Here is a 21,786-nt window from a genome sequence, read left to right on the forward strand (position 1 = left end):
CCATTGGGGTGGTGGACATGAACTGTCTTTTCTAAGACAGGAATCAAGTGGTACAGTAGGTTTAGCGTCAAGAAATGACGCTAGGCTGGTTAGAGTAATCGTTTTTTACTCTAACCAGCCTAAAATATTTTTTTAGTGCAAAACCCCGCTTCTCTCATACCCCCACCCGGCTAACGTCAAATTTTTGACAGTAGCCCACACTTTGTGCTGGATTGCGCCAATCTGTGAATATGGCACCCGGCTGGCGTCCTGGAATGGCGCTAGCTGGCGCTATACTTTTTGACACAAACCTGTGTTATCGCAGGTTTGCATCAAAAAGTAGAACTATGGGCCTTTGTGAGATATTTGCATTTATCCAAGGGCTGGCACATGATTCTGTATGACTGGGTGTTTTTCTGAAATCCTTTTGCAAGTGACATCCTCAGCCTATGTTTTTCTAAACCAAGGGATTCCCCCTTAGTGGAACTGTGTGAGCAAGAAACTTACAACAGCCGCAGGCAGTATCTGGGGTAACATGTCAAGGTACTGATAGGATGTGGGCTGGTGCACGTCGGAAAATGGGGGTGAGGGTTCAATCTGGGGCAGGGGTGCAGATAAATGGAGTGAACAGAGCACCTAGACTGCGGGACAGGACCAGTGGTTTCTTGAGTCCCTTGGCACTCCCTCCCCAGGTGGCACTGTACTGGCCACTGAATGTGGCCACCAAGGACTTTACTGGTGGGTGCACAAGGGCTGCCCTTGCCTGCCCCCCCTGCTGGGTCCCAGAAGAGCTGTGATTGAAGATAAACCTGTTCCAGGCTCCTACGTGGCCCGGGCTGGTGGCTGCGTGTTGGAATCAGACCCAGCAGGTCTGACCCGCTCCAGGCCCTGACTCTTGACATGCACAGGGGCTAAGGTTCGTGAAAAACGACACCAAAAATGATAACTCACTGCCTGGCGCAGGTCCAGGCTTCTGATGACTTATGCCTCTTCGTGAGTCGACCTACACACTTTCTTTTCATAGATACTTCCGAGAACTAGATACATTCCAGAATCGAGAAAGGCAAAAGTGAAACACCAAGAGCACACACAGCCAGTGTCAGTGGTGCAGCTGTGATCTTTTCATACACACGAGTCTCTGGCATGAATTAACTATTGCAATATTTAGTATGCCTTTTTGAACGGTCAATATTTATTTATTTCTCAATTTAAAAATAATACTTTTACAGGAATGTAATAAATGTGCAAAGAAGTCTGGTCCACTGGCTCTCAAGCTGTGCTTGCTAAACTTCATGAGTGACAAACTTAACTGTAGCCTGTCCTGATCATTGCCCCCCCACAAACCACTCACCGATGTAATGATCATTCGCAGCGGGGGCCGGGGTCTTGGGGACAGTTTCACTTCTGACAAGCACACAAGGCTCTTGATTCTCTGGGACCAGCGAGGCCCTGGGCAGGAGCTCAGAACTCACACACAGTGTGACGCAATCAAACAACAATGACACAGGCCAGTGTCCAGCCACCACTGGACTTTACATAAAATATATAGAAAGTTGGACCATGAAAATGAATTAACAACAACAGAAAACAAAAAGGAGGTGTAATTATATCTCCAACTTTATGGGGTTGGAATACAGCCAGAAGGCATTCCCACTTGTCACAGAACTTAGACTATTCCACTGCTGGGACTTTTACCGCATGTTTATGGAGTTCCTGCACTTTCTACACAATTCACCATTTGCCTCATAATTTGCAGATGATAGCAAAGGCAGACAGAGACGTTTTAAGACATGGGCAAAGTGGGGTCTGGGCCGGGGCCCCAGCTGTTCAGAGGGCCACTGATACAGCTAGTTGTGTTCTGCAGAGCAGTGGCATAACAAGGGCCCCTGCAGCCCCCACAGTATGGTGGGGCCCAACAGCTCCAGGGCCCCCACTCAGCACAAAACACTGTGCACGTGCACCTTGTCTGAGTCTAGGGGGGCCTTCACCACTGCCGTAGAGGGGCTTGCCCTAATCATACTGTGTTGTAAATAGCACTTTCTGCAGAGTCATCCCAAAACTTTTTGCCTCCCTGCTGCTCTTTTTTCTGACCTTGTTTTTATTGGTTTTAGGACATTGTGCTCATTTTCACTGCTGGCCACTGCTGAAGTGCATATACTCTGTGTGAACATATAGTAACATTTGTTCCTACATGATTGGCATATTTAAGTTACTTGTAAGTCCCAAGTAAAGTTCACCATGTGTGCCAAGGTTCTGTAAGTTAAATGGCACTAGTGGCCCTGCAGCACTGGTTATGCCACCCACTACGGTAGCCTTTCAAACATGCCTCATGCCTGCCATTGCAGAGCCTGTGTGTGTTGCTTAAACCACCATTTCGACCTGGTAATTGTAGCTACCTGCCAGGCTCACTCCTACCTTTGTTATTACATGTAAGTCATCCCTACGGTAGGCCCTATTTGACCCACGTGGCAGGGTGCAGTGTATTTAAAAGGAAGGACATGTATGTTTACGTTTTACATGTCCTGGTAGTGACAAGCAGCCTATTTCATTTTTTTCACTTCTGTGAGGACTGCTCCTCTCATAGAAAAACATTGGAAATTCTCTTATATACTTTTAAGTGGTAATTTCTGATCTGAAAGGAGTGGTGTTGTCATGTTTGGTATGTTTAGAATTGTAGTTAGACATCCTGCTTACTGGTAAAGTTGGATTAAACATTACTATTTTAGAAATGCCACTTTTAGAACATAGGTATTCCTCCACTCTTTCTTCTCTCTGGGCCTTAAAGCCTGTCTCCAATCCACATCTGGTCTGTGCTGGGTGACATCTCCCATTGTGTATTCCATCCAGAAAGCCATAAGCATAGGATCTTCAGCTGTATCTGCAGTCCTCTGCACACTGATAGCTCTTCCTGGACAGGAAGGGTGGCTGTGCTCTCACTTACAGTTCAAAGGGTAGTGGCCTGACCCCCACACAAGGGACTGAAAACCACCCCACCCCCACCGACCTCCTGGCAGAGAGGACTGGGCTGAAAGGGAACTGGGGCACTTCAAAACCACTCTTTGAAGTCTGCCCCACTTCAGAGTCTCTTTTGGGTATAAGTACTGGGCCTCTGACACCATATACTCAGTACACTTTTAGATTGAGGATATTCTACCAGGAAGAAGGACAGAGAGGCTGTCAGGAGGGACTGCCACATTGCTGTTTGCTCTGCTGTGTTGGTCTGCTGCTTCTCACCTCAGAGTGAGAGAACTGTATCTAACTTGCTACATCCTGCAGCCTAAAGTTTTTCCAAGGGTCTGACTGAGCTTGCCTCCCGTTTCTGAAGTCTCTGTAATATCAAAGACTTGACCTACATTTTTATACCCGCACCTGGGCTCCTCTGTTATGAGTCCTGCTCTGCCAAGTGGTGCCAAATCCAGTCCTGGGCCCTTGGAGGTGAGTGTGGAGCTGCAACACAAGAACTGGCTCAACAACACCGGTGCGTCGCTTGGAACCGATGCATCCGACTACAGAAACACTGCTTTGTCACTGCCTGCACCAAAGCAGCGGACACCGCTTGCCGATTGCGCAACCCAATTACCCCAACTTATAACATAGCCCAGCTTGGCTAAAACAGCACCTAAGCATCAGAACCAATACTCATTGCTTCTTGACCTCGATGCATCACCAATGTTGCCAGATCAGGATATGATGCATCACCTGCAAGCACAAAGCATCCTCCTTTGGATCAATGCATCGTCACCGAACCTTGAAGCAGCCATGAGGTACAGGTACTGTCAGCAGGTCTGCATGACTTCTGTACCTACCCGTGCTCCTTTGTGGTCAGACTGGATTTTTGGATTTGCCCCAGTCCAGCGTGACCATATATCCCTGGGTGGGAGCTATTGTCGTCTAAGCACTGCATTTTTTATTAATCTTTCAAAATTCATAATATGGATTGTATATGCTGTATTTTTGTCACTTTGGTCTTGTTTGACCCCGGTAAATATTGGCTATTTTCCAAATTGGTGTGTAGTCCTTTTGTGGTGTTTTTACTGTGTTACCGTGAGTGGGCACAAATACTTCACACATTGCCTCTTGAGTTTAGCCTGACTGCTCTGTGCCCGTTACCAGAGGGTTAGCACATGTAAACATTTAGGGGCAGATTTACGGAAAGCGGCACTGCACCTGGTGCAGCCCCGCTTTCCCTGTCCTCTTTAACCCCCCCTACCGCCACCATGTGTGCACCGTACCAGAGATAAGGTGCACCAGGGCACAGGGTAGGGAGCAATAGTGTCTATAATTTTTGACACTATTGATGTGCTGTTCAGGGTTAGAACCAAAGTTTTGTTGGTAACCCTGAACAGTACATAGGGGACCATTGTAAACATTTGTGTGCCCCTTTTAATGCCTGCCCTGAGCAGGTGTTCAAAGTGCCAAAAAATGACAGGTTTTTCACTCCCTCTAAAGGGGAATGCCCCATTTGCAAACATTATGCCTGGCGGATGGATAACGCAATGCAAGGGGTTACAAACTGGCAAAATACATGCACTGCGCCACTTTGTGAATATGGCTTTGGGAAAAGGCTACCTTAGCGCCATCTTAGCATAAAAACAATTACGCTCAGGCGGCACTAAAGTGGTGCAGGGGACCTTTAATCTGGGCCTCTGTGTGCATGTTACTTGACCCGGCTGGAGGAGTGGGCCTCGGCTCGGACAGAGTGCAAACCTCTGCCAACTAGAGGCCTGATTTATAGCACCTTGAATAATTCTTAAATAGCACTTAAAAAAAAAACTTACCTGGGATGGGCTCTCCCATCCTCCGCTGTCCCTCTGGTGTAGGTGGGGGCGTTCCTGGGGAGGGCAGCTGTGGGCTTATTCCATGGTGTTTCACCATTGAAATAGGCCCACAGGTCCCCTTATGCCTACCCTGACCCACACATTAAAAAACAGTGCAAAGCAAGCTTTGCACCATTTTTTGACCCCTCCTTCCCCTCGTGCGTGATTTTGCACGGGAGGATAAATAAGGCCTAGGGCCTTAGAGTCATATTTTGCCCAGGAACGCCTACCTTGCATCTCATTGACGCAAGGTTTTTTCCGCAGGCAAAAAATGACTTTAACTCCAATATTTTGGCGCAAAACATGTCTAGTGTCAAAATTTAAATATGGAGTTAAGTGTGCGCCGGATTTGCGTTAAACAAATGACGCAAATCCGGCGCAAACAGAGTATAAATATGCCCCTCAGACTTTAGAAGAATATGATGCACCTATTTCTTTTTTTTACGTTTAGTTTGTGAGGGGCAAAACTTATGTGTTTAGGGTTCATGGAACTGAGGGCACGATGTACTGTTTAACCATTACTGTATCACAGTGTTATATCTAACTAATCGTAATTACAGATTGGTTAACCTACACGTACTAAAAATATATTTTGAAACTGCCAATTGCATTTTTTTCACAATTTGCATTTACCAATTTCTAAACTGCGATTCAGTAGTGAACAACGTTTTTGTATTTTCTTTACTAAATTATTTCGACTGTCAGTGAATGCTGACGTCACGAGCCAGAAGTGGAGTCTTATTTCACTTCCGGGGCCACAAAGGAGCAAAGAGCAGCAGCTGACGGGCAGAATGTCCTTCTGCCCCCTGAATGGCATCCGAGGAGCCTGGAGGGGAATACATAGCCAGAGAAGGCAAGCATACATCTTCTCAGCAGGAGAACAAAATGACCAACCCTTTGGTGAAAGTTCAGTCTGTGCCAGATGCCTCAAAGGGGTACCTGGCTTCTGGTTCAAGAGAGCGCCAGTCCTGCGCTTGGTGTGACATCACGGAGCTCAATGTACTTAGAGGCAGGTGGTATCACCTATGTTCTCATACATATGGAAAGATGTCAGGGAGAAGGGAAGAAGATTCCATCACTGGAGGGGACCATCAACTGGGCCACCTCCTACCCAGGTTGTGGAGGCAAAAATAAGCATTTGTTGCTCCAAGCTGTTTCTACAGAGTTTCTTTGCCAACACATCCACAATCAGGGAAGTGTTTGAAAAATTATTTTTAGTTTATATTATTGGCCTCAATTTATCATTAATATTATTTGTTTGTGGCTTAAAATGTGAAATATATGAAAGGACTATCAGAATTGTATACTTTTTGTTAGGAGTTACCTAAGCACTGTTTACGCAATAAACACAGTATATGTCTGTGAGGAAACCCCTTATGTTTGTGTTCAAGGATTTAAATGATTTTGCATTTATTGTGTGGACGGATGTTCTATTACCCCTGAAAGAGTTCTGCACTTCTAGGAGTCCTGTAATTTTAACCTAAGAAAATTGTGTACAAAGTTTCTTTAACTGTCTTGATACTGCATATTAGATGCGAAATACATGTTTTTTTTTACTGTTTGTTGGTATTGTGATGTGTATCCCTCATTTCCTAGTTTTCTCAAAATTGTCTTGATTTGTTTTGGGGATTTTTCTCCGTCTTTCTTTTTTTGTTCTCCCCTTGTCTTGTCTGTGTATGACACAATTGGGGCTTCACTGCATATATATTTATAGTATCTATATTTAAATTACTTCCCATTGAAGAATTATGTAGCCTTGAATAAGAAACCTATTGTAAAATATACAGTCGTGAAACATGTTTGACTTATGAAGTCTTTTGAAATTTACATATCTAAATTATAAAAAAATGAAATATTTCTTTTTAACTCACACATTAAATATGAAGTTGTTCATTTAAATTATTATGACATTTACAGTCTGTATAATAATTAGGCCAGAGTGTTTGACCTTCACTCACATCAGTGTATCAGACTCCTCTGTGCTGAGGTTTAAGAAGATGTAGGCTCTGATGCCCTGAAAAGTGATGATACTTAGCCAGCTCTTCAAATGACTTACAAGATGACTGACCAAAGTTCAGCAACAGCTGGGTGTCATCTGCACACAGAAGTTTCTTGAATCCAAATTACCATACTAACTCCCCAGTGGATGGATGTAAATGTGGAAGACACACTGTCCCCCCAAATAGTTCACACATTACACAACTCTCACAGAGAAGGGGGGCATGGTCACCACTTAGTATAATCCTTCAATAGGAACTCACCACCATAGAACAGACCCAGCTCTATGCCATGAGATAATCAAAATATCCCTTCCAACCATATCTGAGATAGTGGGCAGATCTGATAACAGCAGACATGTCAACCCTCACTCACCCACCTCACCCAGCTCATCAGCAGCAACAAACACTGTAGGATCATGCCTCATAGTGAGGGAATGTTTAGAAGGTGGAATCCTAGGGTCTGGGGATTCCAGAAGTGGTGTGTGGGGAGAAGGAGTAAGGTGTTGAGCAGAGATGGAGGCTTGATCCGTTGCTGGGGGTTATGTATGCTTTTATACCATCAACATCGGAATAAAGACGAAGAAAACGAACTTGGATTACCGCGTGATTCCTACATAATTTGGCGACGAGGGTTGTTCTGCGCAGGGGGCAGAAATTACTATAACCCCCAACCCCTGGATATCTTCAATTTCGGTCAAGACTTCAATTATTGACTGTAAACAAGTATCTGCTTCTTAAGTAAGTTTTTCTTCTCATTTTTTATGCAGCACAATAATCCAAAGGAAAAACTTTAAAGACTGTACATGGCTACAAATATTATTTAATGGAACTTGTATGTTTGAATGAACTTTGATCTGAAGTAACGACATTGAAGTTAAAAAACGAAGGAAAAGGAAGAACGAACGATTGGTGCGGCGTGACCAGATAAACCAAATTTGTTGTGGGATGCGGCACGCGCGCGTATAAACGGATCTATTTGAACATAAACAGTGCGCGTGCTGAACGATCGGTGATTTTGTGCGACGTGATCCTGCCATCCAGCTCAGATGCGGCGCGCGCGCGTATAAACGCGCGTGTATAAACGGATCCAATTAAACATAAACAGTGCGCGTGTTCAGTACACGCGCACTGCACCGAGCACAACACTAGAGGCGTGTAGTGTGAGTGCTACACGAACATTCAAAACAACTAAAGTGCATTATTTCAAAGACAAGGAAAGATTTACCTTATTATTTTCGGAGCACAGTTATCCGGCAACCTTCTTCCTTTGCGGAGTTCAATTTATCTGTGAGACTCGTCCCTACACAGATTGGATGATATGGAATAGTGAACACTGTGGAAGGACTATCGGGCAGAAGAAAAAGGAATAGAAATAAAAAGAGGACTGTTATCTGCACACAGTGCTGGAAAAGGATTGTTTTATGAACCAATATGAACATTTGAACTAATATGTTGTATATTAAACTATTATTTTAGATTATTATTTTAACTTTTAACTTTAATTTATTATTTTAGTATATTATTGTAGTTTATTGTTTTTCTCCTTCAGGATGGCAGAACAAAATATGTCTTCACCACCATGTTTCCTACCTGTACCTGGTGAACCTTCAATTTCGGGGAAACGGTGGCGAAATATGTTTTCCACCTATTTATTGGCTATTGCGGGGGACAGATATACCCCTGTTAGGAAACCAGCAATACTGCTTCATCATCTTGGAGAGGAGGGGAGAAGAATTTATGATGACCTGCCTGAAATACCTTTGGGCTCTGGAGATGGTCAGCCTACTAATGTTTATGAAATGTCTTTGTTGATGCTAGAGAAACATTTCACTCCCAAATTGAGCACAGTGTTTGAACGTCATAAATTCTTCTCCCGTGTTCAAGGCCAGGATGAAGACATTATGGGGGTCATTCCAACCCTGGCGGTCGGTGATAAAGCGGCGGCCAACCCGCCAACAGGCAGGCGGTCAAAAAATGGAATTCTGACCCTGGCAGGAACCGCCAACACAGGCCGCCACTTTAACACTCCGACCGCCACGGCGGGACAGACAAACAGCGCGGCGGTCACCGCCAACAGGCAGGCGGCAGACAATGTACCGCCCACCCTATCACAACTCACCAATCCGCCACCTTTTCCGTGGCGGGAGCCCCACCGATAAAAACACGGCGGAAACAGACTACGAACGGGAAAACGCTCACCTCTACACACTCCACGAGGAATCTGGACAGCATGGAAACCGAATTAAACATCCTACCAGCTATTGTCTACCTGCTCATCTACCAGGAGTACGAACGACGGCGCAGACGACAACGGTGAGTACTGCACCTACGACACAGGGGAGGGGGGAGGAGGAAAGCTTACGGACACACACATACGCCATACACCCACCCCCCCACCCCAAATACCTACACCCCAATGCAGAGCAACAAGTCAGAGTGACACCCCCCAAACCCACCGGAATAATGCAAAGACACAATTAAAATGATCTATAAAATATATGTATAATATAGCTCCATTGAAGTCATGGGAAATATGCAATATGAAATATACAAAATAAGGAATGAACATAGTTAAAAATATATACATAGGCAATAAGTCCTGCCCATTCTGTCAAAGTTCCATAGTCCGTGGGCCAATGTGCACAAACACATGGGCAAAGCCCACACAGGAGACCAGATACCATTGGAGAGAACACTGCTGGGGCATCAGATGTTAAAACTACAGGCACCTCAGAGGGAAGGGAAGGGGGGGCACCTCAGCCACATGAGTCCACGACGCCAGATCCACGAGGGGCCTCCATGCCCACTGTCCCATCCTGGGGAGTGCAAAGCCACAGTCTCACAAGTCTCTACTGTGGGTGGCTTGCCCACTGTGCCATCCTGGGGAGTGCAAAGCCACAGTCTCTCAAGTCTCTACAGTGGGTGGCTTCCCCACTGTTACATCCTGGGGAGTGCAAAGCCACAGTCCATCAGATGGATTACCGACTCCACTGTTAATGGAGGAGGCATGGTGCCCAAAGTGCTTCGTGAAGCCCTGCTCGACACAGAACCGGCGCTGTCAATGGGCCAGCGGTGCTTGAGACGGCGTTGCCCAGCGGAGCGGTGCTTGAGATGAAGGGCCCAGCGGAGCGGTGCTTGACAGGAAAGGCCCAGCGGAGCGGTGCTTGAGATGAAGGGCCCAGCGGAGCAGTGCTTGACAGGAAGGGTCCAGCGGAGCTGTGTTTGAGATGAAGGGCCCAGCGGAGCGGTGCTTGAGATGAAGGGCCCAGCGGAGCGGTGCTTGAGACGGCGGTGGCCAGCGGAGCGGTGCCTGAGATGAAGGGCCCAGCGGAGCGGTGCTTGAGATGAAGGGCCCAGCGGAGCGGTGCTTGACAGGAAGGGCCCAGCGGAGCGGTGTTTGAGATGAAGGGCCCAGCGGAGCGGTGCTTGAGATGAAGGGCCTAGCGGAGCGGTACTTGAGATGAAGGGCCCAGCGGAGCGGTGCTTGAGATGAAGGGCCCAGCGGAGCGGTGCTTCTCACGGCGGGGCCCTGTTCACCGGTTCTGGTCACGGCGGGGCCCTGTTCAGCGGTGCTTCTCACGGCGGGGCCCTGTTCAGCGGTTCTTGAAACGGCGGGGCCCTGTTCAGCGGTTCTTGTCACGGCAGGGCCCTGTTCAGCGGTGCTTCTCACGGCGGAGCCCTGTTCAGCGGTGCTTCTCACGGCGGGGCCTTGTTCAGCGGTTCTGGTCACGGCGGGGCCCTGTTCAGCGGTGCTTCTCACGGCGGGGCCCTGTTCAGCGGTTCTTGTCACGGCGGGGCTCTGTTCAGCGGTGCTTGTCCTGTGTTTCTAGGGAGCCAGACCTGGCCAAGACTTCCCGCTCAGTCGCCATCCGACCTTGCGGTCGCGGGGCCCTCCTGTGATGGAGTCCTGGGCCCGTGGGTGTCGTCCGTCACTACCGGAATGGGGCTGGTGGGGACCTCCTGGGCAGCTCGCCTTCTGCCTGACTTCTCCGCCCTGCTGCCCTTGCCCTCCTTCGCTGAAGCTCTGTGGCCCTTGCCTCCCTTTGATGATGTGGCAGGTGACGGGGCAAGGCTACTGTCCTTGGTGGCAGCCGTCTCAGGCTTGTCGCGCCGGCCCTTAGTTTTTTTTGTCCTCTTCCCAGGGGGTGGGCTGGCTGTCCCCTTGCTGCTGGCCGATGTTCCTTCCCTAGGAGCTGGTGGACTCCAATAGCCCTGCACTATGGTCACTGTAGATGCAGGGCTGGTGGTGGCTGAGGTGCTTTTTTTACTCTTACCAGATGGAGGGGGTGGGTCAGTGGTTGGAACGAGTTCAAGGTTGGAAAGGAAAAGCACTTTGGAAGGACAGGGACGGGTAGGTGTAGTGGGTATGGGAGTGGAGGAAGAGGATGTGGTTGTAGGAGAGTCAAGTGTGCTGTCTTTGGGTGCAGGTGCTTGTGACGGAGGCTGTTGTGAGGTGGATGGCTGTTGGGTGGGTGGCTGCCTGCGTTTGTGTGGTTTGGAAAAGGGGGTGACAGACACACTGGAAGAGGACACAGGGGACGTTTAAATGGCAGTGGGGGTGGTGACTGCACGTGTGCGGACTGTAATGGAGGGTGTGCTGGTGATGGAAGTATTGGCTGATGGTGGTGTGCATGCAGGTGTGAGTGGAGACGTCACAGGGAGGGAGGAGGGAGATGAGGAGGTGGGGGACACAGAGGTGGTAGTGACTGTTGGCATGTCTGCATCTGGATGTTGCTTGGGTGAATGCTTGTGGGATCTGTGGTGCTTATGTCTGGATGAGCTGCCCTTGGGTGTAGAGGTGTGTGCAGGCTGGTCTGATGGTGTGGATGGGATAGGCAGAGGAACAGGAGACTGGGACTGGGTGGATGGAGTCTGAAGATGTAGGCTGGAGACAGGGACAATGGCTGCCGTCAGTGCTGAGGCCAGAGCGTTGAACGATTGCTGATGGGCAGCCTGACCCGAATGAATGCCCTCCAGGTATGCATTGCTCCGATGCACCTCCCTTTCTACACCCTGGATGGCATTCAAAAGGGTAGACTGCCCAACAATGAGCGTCCTGAGGAGGTCAATGACCTCCTCACTGAGGGCAGCAGGAGTAACTGGGGCAGGGCCTGAGGTGCCTGGGGCGAAGGAGATGCCCGCCTTCCTGGGCGAGCGGGCACGGAGCGAAGGCTGAGGGGCTGCTGGGAGGGCGGGGCTGGTGCGCTGGGTGGCGGCTGTACCTGTTGTGGCGGTGGGCACGGATGTTGCCGCCACCGCAAGGGAGCTCCCTTCCGAGGATGTGTCGGTGTCGCTGACGTCTCCACGGGTCCCCGTTGTGGAGCTCCACTCGCCCTCCGTCTCACTGGTGTATTCGGAGTCTGTTGCATGGCCCTCCGGGGCCATGTGAGATGCAGCTCCCTCGTGCGCCGATGCCACTTCTCCTCCGCCTGATGATGCTAATGCACACATGAACAGGAAGACAAAGAAAATGGGGGGGGGAGAAATGAAGACAGGTTGAGTGCATTTATTGGCAACACCGTTGTCGGAGAGGACAGACACAGAAGCCCCCTGCACTAGGCCGTGCAATCGGGGTACACTACTCAGTTATTGTGACTAGGCCTACAGGTCTATGGACGACAAATGCTCACATGGGTGAGGCCGGACCATGGATAGCTGTACTTGGCACCCTACAGAGGTGGGGGGCGGGGGCACAGGGCCATGCCTAACGGAGGGGCCTAGCCTACAGAATGCGCCCTGGCCTAGAGATAGCCACAGCCCTCCTCCCCCACCCAGACACCTTCACGGCGCGCAAAGATAGCAGAATGTGCTGATACTCACCCCCTTGTGTCTGCTGTGATGTCCTCACGCGCCCATCCAAATCGGGGTAGGCCACCGCCAGGATCCGGGACATCAGGGGGGTCAATTGGCGGCTGGCACCCCTCCTACGTTGGGAGGCCATCCCCAGCAGAGACTCGGCGGTCTCTCTGGTCCCGCGGCGGATGTCCTCCCACCTCTTTCGGCAGTGGGTGCCCCGTCTGTTGTGGACCCCCAGGGCCCGGACGTCCTTGGTGATGGCACGCCAAATGTCGATCTTCTGATGGGCGCTGACCTATGTGACATGTACAGGGTGGTAAAGGAAATCTCATCACTTTTCTGCCTGGTCAATGTGAGTGGCCCCCCCTCCCCAACCTTGCCATGTGGCACATGCTCTCATCTTTCGTGCGTTGCACTCCTCATTCGCTCCCCTCCCCACCTTCTTACATACACCCCACTCAACACAGGCATAGCCCATTCAACGTGCACCCTGTATACTAACCTGTTGGTCTGGAGGACCGTAGAGTAGCGCATAGTGGGGGAGGACCCCATCAACAAGTTTCTCCAATTCTTCGGAAGTGAAGGCAGGGGCCCTTTCCCCAGTCGCAGCAGCCATTGTATCTCCCAGACCGAGGTCACAGCAGCACTTGCAGTATCGGTCCTCTCCTGTGGATGATCAGGTCTCGAGTGATTAATCAGATAGAAAATGGCGGTCACGCCCGCGGCGGTGCGTACCGCCGCGGTGCGTACCGCGACCGCAGGCGCCCATCCTCATTGGCTACTGAAACCCATAGGGTGCAATGTTAACTAATGCGGCTTAGCACCGCGGTCTTCGACCGCCTACCGCCACGGTGTGCCACGCCAGCGCATTGACCTCACATCCCACTGTCACACTTCACAGGTCAGGCAGCCGCCATTTCAAGGGCCCACATGGCATAATTTCTACTACGTCACACAGGCCTAGGTCTTGCATTGCCACTCATACAAGCCTTTCAATGCATAGCGATTCGTGTACTGTGCAAGCTGTGTGAACGAACCTGTGGGTTGCTTGACTCTGTGCTCCATGTTGTCCTTCCTAGGCACCGTCCGCTGGGCCTTGCGAGGAGAAGGACGAATCCTCCCGTGTACCGACCGCTGGTGGACCTGTCGACAATGGAAGAACGACATATCATACTTACATACAGGCTTGACAGAGCAACTATACATGAACTATGTGCCCAGCTGGAGCCAGACCTGATGTCCCCCATCTGCCAACCCACAGGGATTCCCCCTCTGGTGCAGGTTCTGTCAGTACTCCATTTTTTGGCAAGTGGGTCTTTTCAGACAACAGTGGCCATATCATCTGGGATGTCTCAGCCTATGTTTTCTAAGGTTTTGTCCAGAGTGTTGTCTGCCCTGATGAAATACATGCAGAGCTACATTATTTTCCCTGAGGTGGGCGATTTGGCTACAGTGAAGGGTGATTTCTATGCCCTTGGACATATCCCCAACATCATTGGTGCCATTGATGGGACCCATGTGGCTTTGGTTCCCCCCAAAGAAAGTGAGCAGGTGTACAGAAACAGAAAAAGTTATCATTCGATGAATGTCCAGGTGGTCTGTTTGGCTGACCAGTACATCTCCCATGTAAATGCCAAGTTCCCTGGGTCAGTGCATGACGCGTATGTCATGTGAAATAGCAGCATCCCTTATGTGATGGAACAGCTACAGAGACACCGTGTGTGGCTAATTGGTGACTCTGGTTACCCCAAACTGTCGTGGCTACTGACCCCAGTGAGGAATCCCCGGACCAGGGCAGAGGAACGGTACAATGAGGCCCATGGGCGAACTAGGAGGATCATAGAAAGGACCTTCGGGGTCCTGAAGGCCAGGTTTAGGTGCCTGCATATGACAGGAAGATCCCTAATGTACTCACCGAAAAAGGTGTGCCATATCATCGTGGCCTGCTGTATGCTTCACAATCTTGCTTTGCGACGCCAGGTGCCTTTTCTGCAGGAGGATGGTCCAGATGGTGGTGTTGTAGCAGCTGTGGAGCCTGTGGAGAGTGAAGAGGAGGAAGACGACGGGGACGACACGGACAACAGGGATACAGTCATACAACAATATTTTCAGTAGCACACAGGTAAGAATCACCCACGCCATTTTACATTTACTTAAGGCCTCATGCGTCTCCACTGTCTGTGTTTCCCCCCAGTTCCTGTTAACTGATTAGTGACTTTCCCTTCCCTTTTCAGAGCTGTATGACCCACTGCGTGACTTCTGCTTTGTTTGCCCATGGACTAAAGCTTATTGAAATTGGTATGTTGTCATCACAAAGTAACTGGACATTATTGCACCGTTATGTGTAATACATTTGTTAAGAATACAAGCAGACTCCTGTTATTTTAAGTGCAATAAGTGATTTATTTTAAGTGCTACATATAGGTACATGATAGTAAAACGGTGATGGGTGGGGGTGGAGTAATGTCCATGGCAGAGTCCAGTTCTCAGTCGCACAGGTGCATTGTCCATATGCCTGTGGAAGGATGGAGCAGGGGCAGTTAAAGGTTGGACAGGGTGACAATGTGGGACAGTGAGATGAAATCAGGGGGTATCTTATGCTTGAGGGGGTCTTGCAATCCTACTCTGTCTTCTTGTGAGATCTCAGGTTCCGCTTGTGGGGTGGTTCTTCTTCTGCAGGAGGTGGGGTTCTGGTGGCCTGTTGTTGTGTGGGGGCCTCCTGTCCACTAGCGCCGGCGGAGGTGGTAGGCTGTTCCTGGCCTGGTCTAGTGACAGGGGCCCTTTGGGGTGCCACATGGTCCCGCAATGTGGTGACTATCTGGTTAAGGGCCACGACGATGGTCCCCATTGCGGAACCGATGTTCCTCAGTTCCTCTCTGAACCCCATGTACCGTTCCTCCTGCAGTGCCTGGATCTCCTGGAACCTGGCCAGTACCGTCGCCATTGTCTCCTGGGAGTGGTGGTAAGCTCCCATGATGGAGGAGAGGGCCTCTTGGAGAGTCGGTTCCCTGGGCCTGTCCCCCCCCTGTCGCACAGCAGCCCTCCCAGTTCCCCTGTGTTCCTGGGCCTCTGTCCCCTGGACGGTGTGCCCACTACCACTGCCCCCAGGTCCCTGTTGTTGTTGGGGTGGTGGGTCAACCTGGGTGCCCTGTAGTGGTGGACACACCGCTGATTGACGTGTCCTGGAGACAGAGGCATGGGCCCGCTGGGTGGGAGCTGTGCTGGTGTTCCCAGAGGGGGTTGGGTCTGGTGTAGCCTGTGGCTGTCTGTGGGGAACCGACTGTCCCGAGGTCCCCGATGGGGCGGGCTGGTCATCTGGGTCCAGGGAGACAGAGCTGCTGTCATCGCTGGGGGCCTCTTCTGGGGGTGGGATGGACATCTCTGTACCCTCCATGGCGATGTGGTGGCATTCGGGTCCTGCAGGTGTAGAAAGGTATGGTTATTGCTTCTGTGTGTGGCATTTCGTGTGATGGGTGGGTGTCCGTGTACCCAAGTGCAGGCATTCCCTTGTGGGGGCTTTTGTGAGGGTGGCTTGTGGAGGTGATGTGTGTGTGCAGTGGGCATGCTTTGGTGATGGGTGTCCATGCTTTGTGGTCGCATGCAGGGCTTGGTGTTGGGATGGGTGGGTTGTGATGGTGAGCCATTTGCAAGGAGTTGGTGTGATGGGGGTGGGGGTGAGGGTGGGGGTATGTGCTGGCATGCAGGTGGGGTGGGGGTGGGAAGCAGTAGTGAATATTTGACTTACCCGAGTCCATTCCTCCGCCTACTCCTGCGAGGCCCTCAGGATGCAGGATGTGCAAGACTTCCTCCTCCCATGCTGTAAATTCTGGGGGAGTAGGTGGGGGTCCGCCGCCAGTCTTCTGCACCGCAATGTTGTGCCTTGATACCATGGAACGCACCTTCCCCCGTAGGTCGTTCCAGCGCTTCCTTTTGTCATCCCGATTGCGTGGATGCTGTCCCACCACGTTGACCCTGTCCACTATCCTTTGCCATAGCTCCATCTTCCTGGCAATTGTGGTGTGCTGCACCTGTGCCCCGAAGAGCTGGGTCTCTACACGGACTATTTCCTCCACCATGACCCTAAGTTCTGCGTCAGTGAACCTGGGGTGTCTTTGGGGTGCCATGGGGTGGTGTGGATGAGGTGTGGGGTGGCGTTTGTGGTGATGAGTGTGGTGCGCGTGGTGGTGTGTGGTGTTTGGTGCGTGGATTCTGTGTGGGTGATGGTGTTGTGTGCCTCTGTGTTGTGGGATTGTCAATTCTGTGCTCTCTCTCTAGCCTTCGTCAATAATTTCAGGTCGTAGGGGTTTGTGGGTGATGTGGGTGTGTGTTTTATATTGTGTTGGGTGTGTGGGAGTGGTGTTAGTATGTGTATCAGGTGTGTGTGTTTCAAAATGACCAATGTGGCTGAGTTTTCTATGTGTGTGTGTATTTTGAGCGCGGCGGTGTGTACCGCCAATGGAATACTGCATTTGAAAGACCGCCGCGTGGATTTGTGGGTCGGAATGGTATGGGCGTATTTCTGTTGGCGTGACGGTGGAGGTTTGGTCATCGCCATTTTTTCGCTGACCTTTGGTGTGGCGGACTTTTGTGTATGTCGGGTTTTTGGCAGTTTGCAAGTTGCGGGTCAGAATGACCGTGGCGGTTTACCGCGGCCGCAGCGGTGTTATGGCAGTCTTCTGACCGGCGGTAAGCGCCTTTTACCGCCGAGGTCAGAATGACCCCCTATGTCATTTGTGGCAACTCTTAGAGGGTTGGCGGTCACGTGTGACTTTCACGATTTATCTGACTCCTTGATTCGGGACCAAATAGTGCGTTGCACAAATAATAAGAAGGTAAAGGAAAAGTTATTATCAATGGACCCTACGTTGGAGGAAAGTATTCAAGTAGCCAGAAGTATGGAACAAACGGCTACTTGGATGAAGGAGATAGTAAACTCCAGCACTCAGTTAAGGGATATTGATGATAAATCTACGATAGAGGTGAAGGAAGTAAAATGGAAAAAACAGGGATTTTCAGTTGATAATACAGAAAGGAAAATGGGTGAAAGAAAGACTTTTAACATAATATGTTTTAGATGTGGCTGTTCAGGTCACATTGCATCTAGTTCTAAGTGTACTGCTCGTAACTTAGTGTGTAGGTCCTGTGGAAGAAAGGGACACTTAGCTAAAGTTTTCAGATCCAAAGGAAAGGTGATGAATAGTGTGAAATCTATTGACAATTTAGATCAGAATAACCAAGAAATCATATTACCTATATATCAAATTGGTGAAACAAAGCAATCTATAGCAGAACCTAAAGGTGTGGGAAGGTGGAAGAGTCAAAGTTCCTACAAATTAGAAAAACCACATTGCCATGTGCTTATGGATTCTGTAATGGTGAAAGTATTAGTGGATTCGGGTAGTCTGTTCACATTGATTTCTAGGGAGACTTTTGAAGGCACACTAAAAAAAAGGGTTGATGATTTGTTTAAAACTGATGTGAAGGCGGTTGGCTATGGAGGCAGGAGAATAGAAATCATAGGAATGGAATGGATGGATATTGTGTTTGAAGGGAATGGAGTTTATGGTAAGGTTTATATCACGAACGAGGGATCAGATCTTCTGGGATGGAGACATCAAAAAGATTTGAATATAGTGCTTGACCCGAATGCTCCTAATCCAGTTATGGTTATGGATCAAGCGGCCAATGTGGATGATTTGGTTTTCAATGAACAATGGTCTGAAGATTTAATGTCTAGATTTTCAAACGTTTTCACTGACAAGCTTGGAAAATTGAAGGGATTTACACATCGTATAATTTTGAAAAGCAATGCGATCCCAATAGTGCACAAAGTAAGACCAGTCCCCTTTTTGATGAGAGAACCATTACAACATGAATTAGATAAACTTCTTCAACAGAAGATAATAGAGCCAATTGAGTCGTCCGAGTGGTTGGCACCAATAGTTTTGGCACCCAAGGATGGAAACAAGGTGCGGTTGTGCATCGATTTGAGAGACCTCAACAAGAGTATATGGGTAGATAGACAGCCCCTTCCGAATATTAACGAAATGTTGAGCGTAATGAGTAGTGGAAGGGTATTTAGTGTATTAGACATGTCAGCTGCATATCACCAGGTCAATTTACATCCAGAATCTAGACCTCTGACTTCTTTTGTAACCCTTCTTGGAGCATATAGGTATTGTAGGATGCCTTTCGGTTTGGCATCAGCTTCTGCTGTCTTTCAACGAATAATGCAGAATATATTTAAAAATCTTGATAATGTTTTATGTTTTCAAGATGATGTAATTGTGATAGGGAGGTCACTGGAGCATCATGATGAGTTACTGATGGTAGTATTGAAGAGAATTGAGGATTATGGTTTGACGGTAAAAAAAGAGAAATGTCAACTAAGGAAAAGTTGTGTGAATCACTTGGGACATGAGATTTCAGCTGATGGCATTAAACAAAAGAAAAGCATAGTGGAGGCAATCAAAAATCCCCCATGTCCTACCAATAAAGACCAGTTGAAGTCATTTTTAGGGCTAGCAGAATATTGCTCAAAATTTGTATACAATTTTACGGAATGTGTAGAACCCATGAGGATCTTACTGAAAAAAGGAACAGTGTTTGAGTGGAATGAAGATTGTGTAAAGGCATTTGAACAGATTAAGATGTCCATCGCGGGATCTCCAACTTTAGGCCATTTTAATGTGATGAGGAAGACAGTTATATTTACCGATGCAAGTAATGTAGGATTGGGGGCAGTTTTAATTCAGATTGAAGATAATGATGAAAAAATCATTGGCTTCGCCTCACGGAGATTGCAAGGGGCAGAACGGACATATTCTGCCATAGAAAAAGAAACTTTGGCTTGTTGTTGGGGAATTAACCATTTTAAGTATTATTTATGGGGGCTACCTTTCACCTTAAGGACTGATCACAAACCCTTATTGCAAATTTTCAAGTGTGGACGAGGATTAGAAGGTAGTTTAACTCCAAGGATTTCTAGATGGTTATTGTCTGTTATGGAGTTCAATTTTAAGGTGGAATATGTAAAGGGAAAGAAGAATGTGGTTGCAGATTGCCTGTCTAGACTACCTATTGAGGGGTGTGAAAGTGGAAGTGATGAAATGTGCAGTGTGCAATTGGAAGCCTTCTTGATTGATGGAGAATTGGCTCTAAGTAAGGAAGAATGGGATGAAGCTGTGAAAGACGACCCAGAATATAATAAGTTAAGAGAGCTTGTAATGGATCAAAATTTTCGGGCGGAAGAAGATTTTAATAATTATTTTGCGGTAAAGGATGAATTGAGTCTACAGGGAGAAAAGATTTTGAGAAGGAATAGGATAGTACCACCATTGAAATTGAGGAAGAGATTGGTAACAATTGTGCATGAGGGACATTTGGGTAAGAGTGCAACAAAAAGAAGGTTGCGGCAATTCTACTGGTGGCCTGGGATGGACAGGGATGTTGAGAAGGTGGTTGAAGAGTGCCAGGCATGTAGGAATAGTGACAAGTCAAAGATTGTGAGGGAACCTCCTTTAGGTGAATTGCAATTTCCCAAGGCGCCATGGGAGAAGCTAGCTTTGGATTTAGTGGGGCCAATTGAAAAATTAGGAAAAAATAATCGCTTCCTCTTGGTCCTTGTGGATTACTACAGTAAATGGTTCCGTATTAGGTGCACTGAGCAGGTCACTACGGATAAAGTAATTGAATTTCTTAAGGATTCATTTTTGGAGGAAGGGGTTCCGGAAATTTTGGTAACAGACAACGGTGTACAATTGGTCTCTGTTGCCATGACCACGTTTCTGGATGGGTTGAGAATTAAACATGAGAAAGTTGCGTTGGGTCGGCCCCAGGCTAATGGTCTTGTAGAAAGGGTGAACAGAATCATAATGGAGAATATTCAATTGTCCTTAGCTAATGGATTGAATTGGAGACAGGAGCTGAATAATATGTTATGGGCGCACAGGATTACACCTCATTCTGTGACAGGTGTGTCACCTTTCATTGCTCTTAAAGGGAGAGAGACGGGTACTAAGGAATCTCCCTGGTGGATCAGTGAGAAACAGCAAGTGTATGTTGATCAGAAGAAATTGCAGACAAGAGTTATGTATTCTCAGAAAAGGAATAAAATGAGTTAAGACAGAAGAAAAGGAGTTAAATTTATTGAAGTGAAGTGTGGGGATCTCGTAGCGGTTAAGAAGGTAGAAATGGTTAGAAAGGGTGACAGCAAATTTCACATGCCACAGAAAGTAATTTCTGTAAAGAATTCTGTAGTCAAATTGGAAGATGGAAGAGAATGGAGTTTAGGGAATTTGTGCATAGTCAAACAGAAGTAATGGTTATTTGCTCTATTCCATCCAATTTGCACTGATTATAATGATGTCATCTTACGATGTGCCAGTAGTGGGAATTATATGTAATGGAAATTATACACTGAGTATACTATATGGTTATTCTTGTCTGTATCTCTTTCCATTCTAATTCATATTATTTTTTCCTTATTTCCTTTTTCAATTACTGTAATATTTATTGTGGTTATAATTGTTGTAATTCATAAGGGGGAAGATGTGTAGGATCATGCCTCATAGTGAGGGAATGTTTAGAAGGTGGAATCCTAGGGTCTGGGGATTCCAGAAGTGGTGTGTGGGGAGAAGGAGTAAGGTGTTGAGCAGAGATGGAGGCTTGATCCGTTGCTGGGGGTTATGTATGCTGTTATACCATCAACATCGGAATAAAGACGAAGAAAACAAACTTGGATTACCGCGTGATTCCTACATACACCTCTGCCTATAAGTCATGTTTTGGGGCAGAACCCCGGCTCCTGGGCCATCCAGGCAGCTATGCTCTTGCAAGTGCTACATAAGAATACTGGATGCATTTCCATCATTGTGAGCTAAGACGGGTCAGAGTAATGCGCCTGCAGCTGTTTAGTTCTTTATGGGTAGTGGTCGCTTTTCAAAGAAGCATTTCCACCAGTGCAATTAATGCACATCTTTGGTACAAGACTGATGGAGAGTCACAGATGGCCGACATATACTAATAGAGAAGAGGTGCCTGCGTCAAGCGCAAGGACAATGATCCCTAGACAGGTTGATCTAGACAGGCTAGCTTCCCAGCACAGCGGGGGTCTGTGAGCCCACAGTTGGTGAAAGCGCGCAGCGGAGAGATGACCTCTGTGGCATTCTGCTTTCCACCTCAGAGCATCAGAA

The sequence above is a fragment of the Pleurodeles waltl genome, chromosome 11 (assembly GCF_031143425.1).
Source record: "Pleurodeles waltl isolate 20211129_DDA chromosome 11, aPleWal1.hap1.20221129, whole genome shotgun sequence".
In the NCBI taxonomy this organism is placed as follows: domain Eukaryota; kingdom Metazoa; phylum Chordata; class Amphibia; order Caudata; family Salamandridae; genus Pleurodeles; species Pleurodeles waltl.